This window comes from Oncorhynchus kisutch, unplaced genomic scaffold (genome assembly GCF_002021735.2).
Source record: "Oncorhynchus kisutch isolate 150728-3 unplaced genomic scaffold, Okis_V2 scaffold4019, whole genome shotgun sequence".
NCBI lineage: Eukaryota > Metazoa > Chordata > Actinopteri > Salmoniformes > Salmonidae > Oncorhynchus > Oncorhynchus kisutch.
In genome coordinates, this window is record NW_022265964.1 from 1 (window position 1) to 13,630 (window position 13,630).

Below are 13,630 nucleotides of genomic sequence, written 5' to 3' on the forward strand. Positions count from 1 at the left end.
TTAACGTAAGGACTTAAAACTCAGGATTCTGTAAAAGCATCACCCCTGTGAGGATATTTGTTGACTTATAGCTTCCTGTGCCAACCGGAAGTAACCATAATTGGTGTCTCGGGGCTGTTTCGAGGGGTTAAAAAAAGTCAGATCTTCCAAAACTTCATTTATGTGATTAGGCAACCATGACTGTAAATCAGTCCTTTTTTTTTTCTTTCCCATAAAATTTAAAAGGAAAATAAATCACACTAAAACACAACTTGGATAGAGGGACGTATTGGGATGTGTAGAGACAGACAGTGACTGCATAGTTAGCTTTGTTCGAGCTAAAAAAGAACCGTCAGACCTAGAGTTCCGAAAACTTTAGAATCCTGTTCTAGACCTCCGGTCGATAATGCGTGGTGAGTTAGGTGGCTCTAGAAGGTTCTCGGACCGAGAACAGCCTCGTACATTTGCAATGATTTCAATTAATTTTGACCATTACGAAAATGACGACATTAGAAAAGTCTCAGAGACGCAAGGCTAGGTGCATTGAAACCGGCTCGGCCCATAGAGACAGATCCCAACGTTTCTGTCCGATAGCTCATTCAAGGACCCCGTAGCAAGGCATGGAAAAAAGTAGATTTTCAGCACCAATTAGGGTTTTAACTCGGGCACCGAAGGACCTATCGAGCAGAAACTTGGGATTCGGGGTCGCCTCACATAGGCCTTCACATAATGTCCGAACTGGACCCGCAGCTAGAACGTAACTATGCGTTTTACCTTTTATTATGTTTTAAACTGAAGGCGCTGTGAATTATGGGCCTGCTCTGACATATGTGATAGTTGGCTTCTAAATGAGTAGGAAAAAGTGGGTTTGGTGTCAATTGATATCAGTTTGGTGTCATAATGACATCTAATTGACTGATGGACACTGACTTGCTAGTTGACTTTTGTACATTTGCAATGTGTTTAAACGGAGAGGGACCATCACCAAAATGGCATTCTGAAATCAACACAAAAAAATGGCATCACCATAGTCTCCAGACTGTGCCGAGTTCAACGAGACGCCCCGCTTGACCGTAGCTCGTTCTGAGGTCCTCCCGATCCGTGAAAGCCTAACCTTGACCGTGTGGCATTAACCCTTAACAGTTAAAAGAAGGTGTTTACTTCAAACAGTTTGCTTTGACTTCTCTCCCCATAGGAATACATTGCCTGCACCTCTAAATTCAACCTGAAGCCTATGTGGGTTATGAATGCCTAATGAACCTGTCTTCTATGACAGTCCATCAGACCACTATGAGGTCTACCTGTGTCGATTCTAAGCTTCCTGGAGCAAATGGATGTGATTAAATTAACCCAAAAGGTGTTTTGATGTACATAACCTTCAAAGGTGAAAATGACTACATTCAACCCTGTGTAGATTGTAGATCAGTCAATTCTTAACAAAGACTTAAAACTCAGGATTCGGTAAGTGTCTATGTCAATCAAGACATGTGTTTACTTATAGCTTCCTGTGCCAACCGGAAGTGCCTTTAATTGGGTCACACTGTCTGTTTTGAAGGGTTAGAAAAGTCACATCTCTCCAAAACTTCATATGTGTGACTAGGTGACCCTCCTAAACTGTAAATCAGTCATTTCTCCCAGCAGATGTCAAAGAAAAGCTCTCACACACACACACACACACACACACAGCAAGGATGGAGTGATAAAGTGCGGTGCTCAAAGACACAGAGAGCAGGCAATGGCATAAACATAATCTCTAGGCCGTGCCGAGTTCAACGAGATATCCCGCTCGGTCTAAGCGCAGCGACCATTAGAAAAGTAGGCACAAAATGAAGACTGCACCACAACATCATTTGCTTTTGGGTGACAGCGGCGGAACCGTTAGGTTTAGAAGGACAATTCAACCACAGGAATGTTCCTAAGGTCCTCCCGATCCGTGCAAGCCTAACCTTGACCGTGTGGCATTAACCCTTAACAGTAAAACAGGGTTTTTTGATCTCACAGATTAATGACTTCTCTCCCCATAGGAATACATTGCCTGCACTCCTAATTTCAACCTCAGGCCTATGTGGGTTATGAATGACTTATGAACCTGTCTTCGATAACAGTCCATCAAGCCACTATGAGGTCTACCTGTGTCGATTCTAAGCTTCCTGGAGCAACCGGAAGAGGTTAAAATCACCCTAAAAGTGTATACTCATACCCTGCCTGCAGTTTGATAGACATAGTGCATTCAACCCTGTGTAAATCAGTCAGTTCTTAACGTAAGGACTTAAAACTCAGGATTCTGTAAAAGCATACCACAATGAGGATATGTGTTGATTTATAGCTTCCTGTGCCAACCGGAAGTGCCATAATTGGTGTCTCAGGGGCTGTTTCGAGGGGTTAAAAAAGTCAGATCTTTCCAAAACTTCATATATGTGATTAGGCAACCCCCATGAACTGTAAATCTGTCATTTTTCCCATAAAATTTCAAAGGAAAAATAAATCACACTAAAACACAACTTGGATGGAGGGACGTAATTGGGGTGCGTAGAGACAGACAGTGACTGCAATAGTTAGCTTTGTTCGAGCTAAAAAAGAACCGTCAGACCTAGAGTTCTGAAACTTTAGAATCCTGTTCTAGACCTCCGGTCAATAGTGCGTGGTGAGTTACGTGGCTCTAGAAGGTTCTCGGACCGAGAAACAGCCTCGTACATTTGCAATGACTTCAATTCATTTTGACCATTACGAAAATGACGACATTTAGAAAAGTCTCAGAAACGCAAGACTAGGTGCATTGCGACCGTCTCGTTCCATAGAGACGGACCGCAACGTTTCTGTCCGATAGCTCATTCAAGGACCCCGTAGCAAGTCATGGAAAAAAGTGGATTTTCAGCACCAATTAGGGTTTTGCTCGGACACCAAATGACCGATCCGAAACTTGGGATTCGGGGTCGCCTCAGCTAGGCCAACACATAACATAAGAAATGGACCCGCAGCTAGAACGTAACTACGTGTTTTATGTTTTTTTAATGGTTTGAACCGAAGGAGTTGTGAATTTTGGGCCATCTCTGTAGTATGTGATAGTTGGCTACTAAACGAGTTGGAAAAAGTGAGTTTGGTGTCAGTTGTGTCAGAATGATATCTAATTGACTGACGGTGACTTGCTGGTGACTCTTGTCCATTTGCAATATGTTTAAACAGTGAGGTACCATCACCAAAGTGACATTCTGAAATCAACCCTAACGAGCGACTGAGATTAACCAGAATCACTGCCCAGCCATCCCGAGTTCATCGGGCCAGTCAATTTCACATTCCTGCAGGATTTTTATAGCATGACAAATTCGTGATGGTACCTGCCCATTGAACCATATTGCAAATGCACAGTGACTTTGCAAAAGTAAGAAAACATAAACAAATGGACATAATGAAATCACCATATTTTTATTTTTGGGTTACCAGTTGCACAACAATGCACGTGCATTTGCAATATGATTCAAAAGTGAAAAAACATCACCAAATGGACATGATGAAGTCAACACAACGAGCGATGGAAAGGAGCAACTATCACTGCCAGGCCATCCCGAGTTCATCAGGCCAGTCAATTTAGCATTTCTGCAGGAGTTTTGAGCATGTCAAATTTCTTATGGTAAATGCCCATTGAACCATATTGCAAATGTACATGCACTTGCAATATGATTCTATAGTGAAAAAACATCACCAAATGGACATGATGAAATCAACACAACGAGTGATGGAAAGGAACTACTATCACTGCCCGGCCATCCCGAGTTCATCAGGACAGTCAATTTTGCATTTTTGAGCATGTCAAATTTCTAATGGTAAATGCCCATTGAACCATATTGCAAATGTACATGCACTTGCAATATGATTCTATAGTGAAAAAACATCACCAAATGGACATGATGAAATCAACACAACGAGTGATGGAAAGGAACTACTATCACTGCCCGGCTGTTACGAATCCCTTTTGGCCCGACAGTCTAGGGGGGGATGGTAATGAGACCGGTAACATAACTCATGCAAATTATTATTGTGACAAAGTAAAAGTGTGAACAAAATAACCATGACAACAGAAATCTACCGTCAAACTCTTATTAGGTTTATTTATAAACACACGGTAATGGGGGGGAAGCAGGAAAAGGGGCTGAGCTGGACCCAAGGAAAGAAACAGTAAATATACAAAAACACCCCTAAGCTAGACTAGCCTACTTTAACAACAGCTAACTAACCAAAAATACAGTGGGGGGGGTCCGCCCAGTTCTAACTAGTGTATTTAACAAAGTTCACCTACTGGTAGTGTATGCCCATGGGAGACTTGTCTTGGTTTCCCCCTTTTCCCACCAGCAACAAACAAACACCATAACCAAAACAATACTCACAGGTGATGACAAAGTGCTATGGAGGTGCTCAAACAAAAGCGAGGTTAAGACACAACGCAAGAGTGAAACACAGAGGCCTACAGACATGGCATTTACAGAGAGATTGAGCTCTAGAGCAAACAAATGATGGGGTTTTTAAACCATGGGGAAGGAACTGTGATAGGGTAGGAAATAGGAGGAGGTGTGTCTTCTGATTGATGATTGATTGTTGACTGATTGGGGAGTGATGATTTTCACCTGTGAGGGGAGAAGGAGAGAAAAGAAACACACACACAGGATACACACACACACAGGATAACTGTATCCGTAACACCGGCCATCCCGAGTTCATCAGGCCAGTCAATTTAGCATTTCTGCAGGATTTTTGAGCATGTCAAATTTCTTATGGTATTTGGGCCCCAAAAAAGTTACTTTTGACTTTGACTTTTGACTTCCTATGAAATCATATTGCAAATGGAAAAAACATATGCCTTTTATGCACAAGTAAAAAAAAAATGATAATAAAATATGACTAAAGTATGTTGATACAGTTCTTATACATGTGTAATTGACACAAAAATTGAAACAATTTCGAAAAACGGTCCAGAAAGCACTTTTTTAAGGGGTGATCATTTTTGACCAAAAAATCATTTTTTCACAATTTTGCTTTTGGATGTTGACTTGAGGTCCATTTCCAATATGAAAAACCACGGTGGAGCGCACTCGCCACCCCCTGTTGGATTTTTGAAGTGTTACAACTGGCAATTTCCATATGGCATTTGCAATCAACTTTGCATGAATCAACGCCGAATTGGGTGGTATTGACCAATGTGTATATGGTTTGTCCGATGCCAATGATTTGCCATTCATTTTTGTCCATTTCAGGGGGGACTTCCCTTACAACAAAAAAATATTAGCAGACTTTGCCGCCGCTGTGACTACTGCACAGTCAGAACAGGCCGCTCTCATGCTCAGCTCCAACAGCTCCCAGTGGGGGCTCCCATGGAGAGGGTGGGAGTGGATGTAGTTGGGCCGTTCCCCACCACAGACAGTGGAAACCCGCTGGGTGCTCACGGCCAAGGACTATTTCATTAAAATGTCCCGAGGCCTATGCTCTGCCTGACCAGGAGGCAGAGACCATCGTCGACGCCCTGACAGCGGGGATGTTCAGCAGGTTTGGAGCTGCGGAGTTCATCCACAGCGACCCGGGAAGAAACTTTGAGTTCCCTGTGTTTGCCACCATGTGAGAGGCTGGGTATGCACAAGACCCCACTACTCCTATCTATCCTCAAAGTGATGGCCTTGTGGAGCTCTTCAACAAAACGCTTGGACAGCAGCTGGCCATCGTCTCTGCCAAACACCAGCGTGACTGGGACAAGCACCTGCCCATAGTCCTCACGTCATGCCTCCAGCACGCCTGCCCTCCTCATGTTGGGCAGAGAGAGCCGCACCCCTGCAGAAATGCCGTTTGGTCGGTCCCTGGATAGCCCTCCTATTCCCCTGGAGCTGGAGTATGCCCGGAGACTCCAGGACCACCTGGAGACAGCCCACACCTTCGCCAGAGAGCAGCTGGTGAATGCAGGTGTGAGACAGAAGAGGAACTATGACGTTCACACCCGGGGAAGGCTCTTTGTGGCTGGGGAAGATAGGCAGATGCCCCAAGTTGGACAGCCACTGGGTGGGGCCCTGCAGCGTCCTGAAGAGGGTAGGGGAGGTTGTGTACCGGGTGCAGCTTCCTCCCAGGGGGGCACCTCTTCAACCTCCAGAGGCTGAAGAAATTTGGCTTGTCACCTAAAATCCTATCTGACTCAAGGTCATCAGACTGTTAAATAGCCATCACTAACACAGAGAGGCTAATGCCTACATACAGACTTGAAATCATTGGCCACTTGAAAAAAATGGTTGACTAGTCACTTTAATAATGCCAGTTTAATAATGTTTACATATCTTGCATCACTCATCTCATGTGTATATACTGTATTTTATACCATCTATTGCATCTTGCCTATGCCGCTCGGTCATCGCTCATCCATATCTTTTTATGCATATATTTTTATTCAATCCGTTTAATTTAAGATTTGTGTGAATGATTTATTATTCTTGTTGTGGAATTGTTAGATTAGATTAGCCCCCGGGTACCCATCTAATTATTTAATTTATATTACAGCTGTCCACCAATAAAACCCTCAGACTTTTTAATACATATTTTTTTACCTTTATTTAACCAGGCAAGTCAGTTAAGAACAAATTCTTATTTTCAATGACGACCTAGGAACAGTGGGTTAACTGCCTGTTCAGGGGTAGAACGACAGATTTGTACCTTGTCAGCTCAGGGATTTGAACTTGCAACATTCCGGTTACTAGCCCAACACTCTAACCACTAGAGTGGAACAAACTACCACAGGAACTCCAAGCCTGTTTGAAATGGAAGAGTCTATCTGGTAAGAACACCTTTTAATTTACCTGCGCTGCAGAGTGGAACAAACTACCACAGGAACTCCAAGCCATGCCGATCGTAACTTCCTATAAATAATGTCTAGAGTTGGCTAATGATGGACCAATAGAACGGTTTATTTTCCATGACAGTAGGTAAGGCTCTACGCTGTGACAAGGTCCTCCTGTCCTTTGTTTTGTGTTATGTGGAGCCGAGGCCTACTATGATTCGAAAAATATTTAAAAATAGAAATGTGTTTTCAAACGTATTTTCTGTGTCATTCTCGATGATTGAAAATGCTTTATCAACGTGTGGTTTGTGCATGGACAGGCATAATCATCAGTGCTACCATAACAGATCTCATACATTGGGGTTGTCAGAAGACAAATTGTCTCTTTCAGGCCTTACTAAGCTTTTAAAAAGATCCTACATTGTAACACCATTCATCCGATAAGAAAATCTAACTGCTGATAAACCTTAAATATTATTTTGAACATGAAGATCAGGGGAGAGCGCGAACGCAGTCCCCCACTACCAGATATTATGCAATCGAGATTTCCACATTTGAGAAATTCGCAGGGGTCAGCACAGCCGGAGTGCAATGGCTGAGCCTCGCCCTGGGTGAACCGCCTTCTTGATCACGGTGTCTCCCTTGCCAGGTAAGTATGAGTTGTACACGTTGGTAGAGGAGCACTCCTTCCAGGACAAAGGTGTTTGACTCACGGTTACCACTTCTACTACTGATATACCACATCATATTGAACAAGGTTTAATGATGTTTACGAATACAATTGCGGACAAGGTGAAGAAAAAGCAATACATTTAGTTTTACTATATTATATCACGGACCGACTGTTTTCTCATCATGCAACACGGCATAAATTCTATATACATTGAATTTCTTGTCTAAATGTCCGTCTGGTTACACACAAGTAGGCGATGTACCAAAATGCTGAAATCACATTCGTGCACACAGCCAACCGAAAGACACCACTTATTTCTGGTGTTTTGTAGCGTTCCAGACGTTGTAGGAATAGTTTCATCACGCTTGTTTTCTGCTCTCAGTAAAATATGATTCCACCATCGACCACAGGGTGGCATACGACCAACAGATATGGAGGAGAAACAGTAGCCTACTACTTCAACTTTGACTGATTTTATCAGGAAATAAGTGGACCAGGGACATGTCTGTGGAATGGTAATGGTTGACCAGGGCAATGTCTGTTGTCATGGTAATGGTTGACCAGAAAATGTCTGTTGTCATGGTAATGTTTGACCAGGGAAATGTCTGTTGTCAAGGTAATGGTTGACCAGGGAAATGTCTGTGGAATGGTTGACCAGGGCAATGTCTGTGGCATGGTAATGGTTGAGCAGGGCAATGACTGTGGCATGGTAATGGTTGACATTTTCTGTGGACTTAAATGACAAACTGTCCTATAAATGATTTAATAATCTAGCAAATAAAAGACCTCAATCCAGAAAACGTCATGAGGGCACAAAATGATCCATTCACAAGTAGGCCTTTTCCTTGACATTATCGGGACATGACAGGCATAATCACCAGTGCTACAATAACATATCACACACATCCGGGTTATCAGAAGACAAAAATGTATCTCTGAGGCCTTAGTTGACTTATAAACAGACCCTACATTCTATAGCCATTCATCTGATAAGAACATGTAAATGTTGACAAATGTCCCTCTCAACACGAAACTCAATAGAAGTGAGAGTTAAATGAAACACATGGAATTAAATATGTACCTTAATTGTTTTTAACATCAAGATCAGGGGAGAGCGCGAACGCAGTCCCCCACTACCAGAAATTATGCAATCGAGATTTCCACATTTGAGAAATTCGCAGGGGTCAGCACAGCCGGAGTGCAATGGCTGAGCCTCGCCCTGGGTGAACCGCCTTCTTGATCACGGTGTCTCCCTTGCCAGGTAAGTATGAGTTGTACACGTTGGTAGAGGAGCACTCCTTCCAGGACAAAGGTGTTTGACTCACGGTTACCACTTCTACTACTGATATACCACATCATATTGAACAAGGTTTAATGATGTTTACGAATACAATTGCGGACAAGGTGAAGAAAAAGCAATACATTTAGTTTTACTATATTATATCACGGACCGACTGTTTTCTCATCATGCAACACGGCATAAATTCTATATACATTGAATTTCTTGTCTAAATGTCCGTCTGGTTACACACAAGTAGGCGATGTACCAAAATGCTGAAATCACATTCGTGCACACAGCCAACCGAAAGACACCACTTATTTCTGGTGTTTTGTAGCGTTCCAGACGTTGTAGGAATAGTTTCATCACGCTTGTTTTCTGCTCTCAGTAAAATATGATTCCACCATCGACCACAGGGTGGCATACGACCAACAGATATGGAGGAGAAACAGTAGCCTACTACTTCAACTTTGACTGATTTTATCAGGAAATAAGTGGACCAGGGACATGTCTGTGGAATGGTAATGGTTGACCAGGGCAATGTCTGTTGTCATGGTAATGGTTGACCAGAAAATGTCTGTTGTCATGGTAATGTTTGACCAGGGAAATGTCTGTTGTCAAGGTAATGGTTGACCAGGGAAATGTCTGTGGAATGGTTGACCAGGGCAATGTCTGTGGCATGGTAATGGTTGAGCAGGGCAATGACTGTGGCATGGTAATGGTTGACATTTTCTGTGGACTTAAATGACAAACTGTCCTATAAATGATTTAATAATCTAGCAAATAAAAGACCTCAATCCAGAAAACGTCATGAGGGCACAAAATGATCCATTCACAAGTAGGCCTTTTCCTTGACATTATCGGGACATGACAGGCATAATCACCAGTGCTACAATAACATATCACACACATCCGGGTTATCAGAAGACAAAAATGTATCTCTGAGGCCTTAGTTGACTTATAAACAGACCCTACATTCTATAGCCATTCATCTGATAAGAACATGTAAATGTTGACAAATGTCCCTCTCAACACGAAACTCAATAGAAGTGAGAGTTAAATGAAACACATGGAATTAAATATGTACCTTAATTGTTTTTAACATCAAGATCAGGGGAGAGCGCGAACGCAGTCCCCCACTACCAGAAATTATGCAATCGAGATTTCCACATTTGAGAAATTCGCAGGGGTCAGCACAGCCGGAGTGCAATGGCTGAGCCTCGCCCTGGGTGAACCGCCTTCTTGATCACGGTGTCTCCCTTGCCAGGTAAGTATGAGTTGTACACGTTGGTAGAGGAGCACTCCTTCCAGGACAAAGGTGTTTGACTCACGGTTACCACTTCTACTACTGATATACCACATCATATTGAACAAGGTTTAATGATGTTTACGAATACAATTGCGGACAAGGTGAAGAAAAAGCAATACATTTAGTTTTACTATATTATATCACGGACCGACTGTTTTCTCATCATGCAACACGGCATAAATTCTATATACATTGAATTTCTTGTCTAAATGTCCGTCTGGTTACACACAAGTAGGCGATGTACCAAAATGCTGAAATCACATTCGTGCACACAGCCAACCGAAAGACACCACTTATTTCTGGTGTTTTGTAGCGTTCCAGACGTTGTAGGAATAGTTTCATCACGCTTGTTTTCTGCTCTCAGTAAAATATGATTCCACCATCGACCACAGGGTGGCATACGACCAACAGATATGGAGGAGAAACAGTAGCCTACTACTTCAACTTTGACTGATTTTATCAGGAAATAAGTGGACCAGGGACATGTCTGTGGAATGGTAATGGTTGACCAGGGCAATGTCTGTTGTCATGGTAATGGTTGACCAGAAAATGTCTGTTGTCATGGTAATGTTTGACCAGGGAAATGTCTGTTGTCAAGGTAATGGTTGACCAGGGAAATGTCTGTGGAATGGTTGACCAGGGCAATGTCTGTGGCATGGTAATGGTTGAGCAGGGCAATGACTGTGGCATGGTAATGGTTGACATTTTCTGTGGACTTAAATGACAAACTGTCCTATAAATGATTTAATAATCTAGCAAATAAAAGACCTCAATCCAGAAAACGTCATGAGGGCACAAAATGATCCATTCACAAGTAGGCCTTTTCCTTGACATTATCGGGACATGACAGGCATAATCACCAGTGCTACAATAACATATCACACACATCCGGGTTATCAGAAGACAAAAATGTATCTCTGAGGCCTTAGTTGACTTATAAACAGACCCTACATTCTATAGCCATTCATCTGATAAGAACATGTAAATGTTGACAAATGTCCCTCTCAACACGAAACTCAATAGAAGTGAGAGTTAAATGAAACACATGGAATTAAATATGTACCTTAATTGTTTTTAACATCAAGATCAGGGGAGAGCGCGAACGCAGTCCCCCACTACCAGAAATTATGCAATCGAGATTTCCACATTTGAGAAATTCGCAGGGGTCAGCACAGCCGGAGTGCAATGGCTGAGCCTCGCCCTGGGTGAACCGCCTTCTTGATCACGGTGTCTCCCTTGCCAGGTAAGTATGAGTTGTACACGTTGGTAGAGGAGCACTCCTTCCAGGACAAAGGTGTTTGACTCACGGTTACCACTTCTACTACTGATATACCACATCATATTGAACAAGGTTTAATGATGTTTACGAATACAATTGCGGACAAGGTGAAGAAAAAGCAATACATTTAGTTTTACTATATTATATCACGGACCGACTGTTTTCTCATCATGCAACACGGCATAAATTCTATATACATTGAATTTCTTGTCTAAATGTCCGTCTGGTTACACACAAGTAGGCGATGTACCAAAATGCTGAAATCACATTCGTGCACACAGCCAACCGAAAGACACCACTTATTTCTGGTGTTTTGTAGCGTTCCAGACGTTGTAGGAATAGTTTCATCACGCTTGTTTTCTGCTCTCAGTAAAATATGATTCCACCATCGACCACAGGGTGGCATACGACCAACAGATATGGAGGAGAAACAGTAGCCTACTACTTCAACTTTGACTGATTTTATCAGGAAATAAGTGGACCAGGGACATGTCTGTGGAATGGTAATGGTTGACCAGGGCAATGTCTGTTGTCATGGTAATGGTTGACCAGAAAATGTCTGTTGTCATGGTAATGTTTGACCAGGGAAATGTCTGTTGTCAAGGTAATGGTTGACCAGGGAAATGTCTGTGGAATGGTTGACCAGGGCAATGTCTGTGGCATGGTAATGGTTGAGCAGGGCAATGACTGTGGCATGGTAATGGTTGACATTTTCTGTGGACTTAAATGACAAACTGTCCTATAAATGATTTAATAATCTAGCAAATAAAAGACCTCAATCCAGAAAACGTCATGAGGGCACAAAATGATCCATTCACAAGTAGGCCTTTTCCTTGACATTATCGGGACATGACAGGCATAATCACCAGTGCTACAATAACATATCACACACATCCGGGTTATCAGAAGACAAAAATGTATCTCTGAGGCCTTAGTTGACTTATAAACAGACCCTACATTCTATAGCCATTCATCTGATAAGAACATGTAAATGTTGACAAATGTCCCTCTCAACACGAAACTCAATAGAAGTGAGAGTTAAATGAAACACATGGAATTAAATATGTACCTTAATTGTTTTTAACATCAAGATCAGGGGAGAGCGCGAACGCAGTCCCCCACTACCAGAAATTATGCAATCGAGATTTCCACATTTGAGAAATTCGCAGGGGTCAGCACAGCCGGAGTGCAATGGCTGAGCCTCGCCCTGGGTGAACCGCCTTCTTGATCACGGTGTCTCCCTTGCCAGGTAAGTATGAGTTGTACACGTTGGTAGAGGAGCACTCCTTCCAGGACAAAGGTGTTTGACTCACGGTTACCACTTCTACTACTGATATACCACATCATATTGAACAAGGTTTAATGATGTTTACGAATACAATTGCGGACAAGGTGAAGAAAAAGCAATACATTTTGTTTTACTATATTATATCACGGACCGACTGTTTTCTCATCATGCAACACGGCATAAATTCTATATACATTGAATTTCTTGTCTAAATGTCCGTCTGGTTACACACAAGTAGGCGATGTACCAAAATGCTGAAATCACATTCGTGCACACAGCCAACCGAAAGACACCACTTATTTCTGGTGTTTTGTAGCGTTCCAGACGTTGTAGGAATAGTTTCATCACGCTTGTTTTCTGCTCTCAGTAAAATATGATTCCACCATCGACCACAGGGTGGCATACGACCAACAGATATGGAGGAGAAACAGTAGCCTACTACTTCAACTTTGACTGATTTTATCAGGAAATAAGTGGACCAGGGACATGTCTGTGGAATGGTAATGGTTGACCAGGGCAATGTCTGTTGTCATGGTAATGGTTGACCAGAAAATGTCTGTTGTCATGGTAATGTTTGACCAGGGAAATGTCTGTTGTCAAGGTAATGGTTGACCAGGGAAATGTCTGTGGAATGGTTGACCAGGGCAATGTCTGTGGCATGGTAATGGTTGAGCAGGGCAATGACTGTGGCATGGTAATGGTTGACATTTTCTGTGGACTTAAATGACAAACTGTCCTATAAATGATTTAATAATCTAGCAAATAAAAGACCTCAATCCAGAAAACGTCATGAGGGCACAAAATGATCCATTCACAAGTAGGCCTTTTCCTTGACATTATCGGGACATGACAGGCATAATCACCAGTGCTACAATAACATATCACACACATCCGGGTTATCAGAAGACAAAAATGTATCTCTGAGGCCTTAGTTGACTTATAAACAGACCCTACATTCTATAGCCATTCATCTGATAAGAACATGTAAATGTTGACAAATGTCCCTCTCAACACGAAA

At 42.4% G+C, this 13,630-nt stretch overlaps 5 non-coding genes across 5 annotated transcripts; all 5 read right to left on the reverse strand.

Moving 5' to 3' along the window:
* Positions 1-7,277: 7,277 nt before the first annotated feature.
* LOC116373113 (U1 spliceosomal RNA) lies at positions 7,278-7,441 on the reverse strand. Its single transcript, XR_004209512.1, has one exon. It is a non-coding gene; the product is annotated as a U1 spliceosomal RNA (small nuclear RNA).
* A 1,121-nt stretch (positions 7,442-8,562) lies between these two features.
* On the reverse strand, positions 8,563-8,726 carry LOC116373094 (U1 spliceosomal RNA). The gene has a single exon (XR_004209494.1). It is a non-coding gene; the product is annotated as a U1 spliceosomal RNA (small nuclear RNA).
* A 1,121-nt stretch (positions 8,727-9,847) lies between these two features.
* LOC116373106 (U1 spliceosomal RNA) lies at positions 9,848-10,011 on the reverse strand. Its single transcript, XR_004209505.1, has one exon. It is a non-coding gene; the product is annotated as a U1 spliceosomal RNA (small nuclear RNA).
* A 1,121-nt stretch (positions 10,012-11,132) lies between these two features.
* LOC116373118 (U1 spliceosomal RNA) lies at positions 11,133-11,296 on the reverse strand. The gene has a single exon (XR_004209516.1). It is a non-coding gene; the product is annotated as a U1 spliceosomal RNA (small nuclear RNA).
* Positions 11,297-12,417: 1,121 nt separating this feature from the next.
* On the reverse strand, positions 12,418-12,581 carry LOC116373128 (U1 spliceosomal RNA). Its single transcript, XR_004209526.1, has one exon. It is a non-coding gene; the product is annotated as a U1 spliceosomal RNA (small nuclear RNA).
* Positions 12,582-13,630: the final 1,049 nt, after the last annotated feature.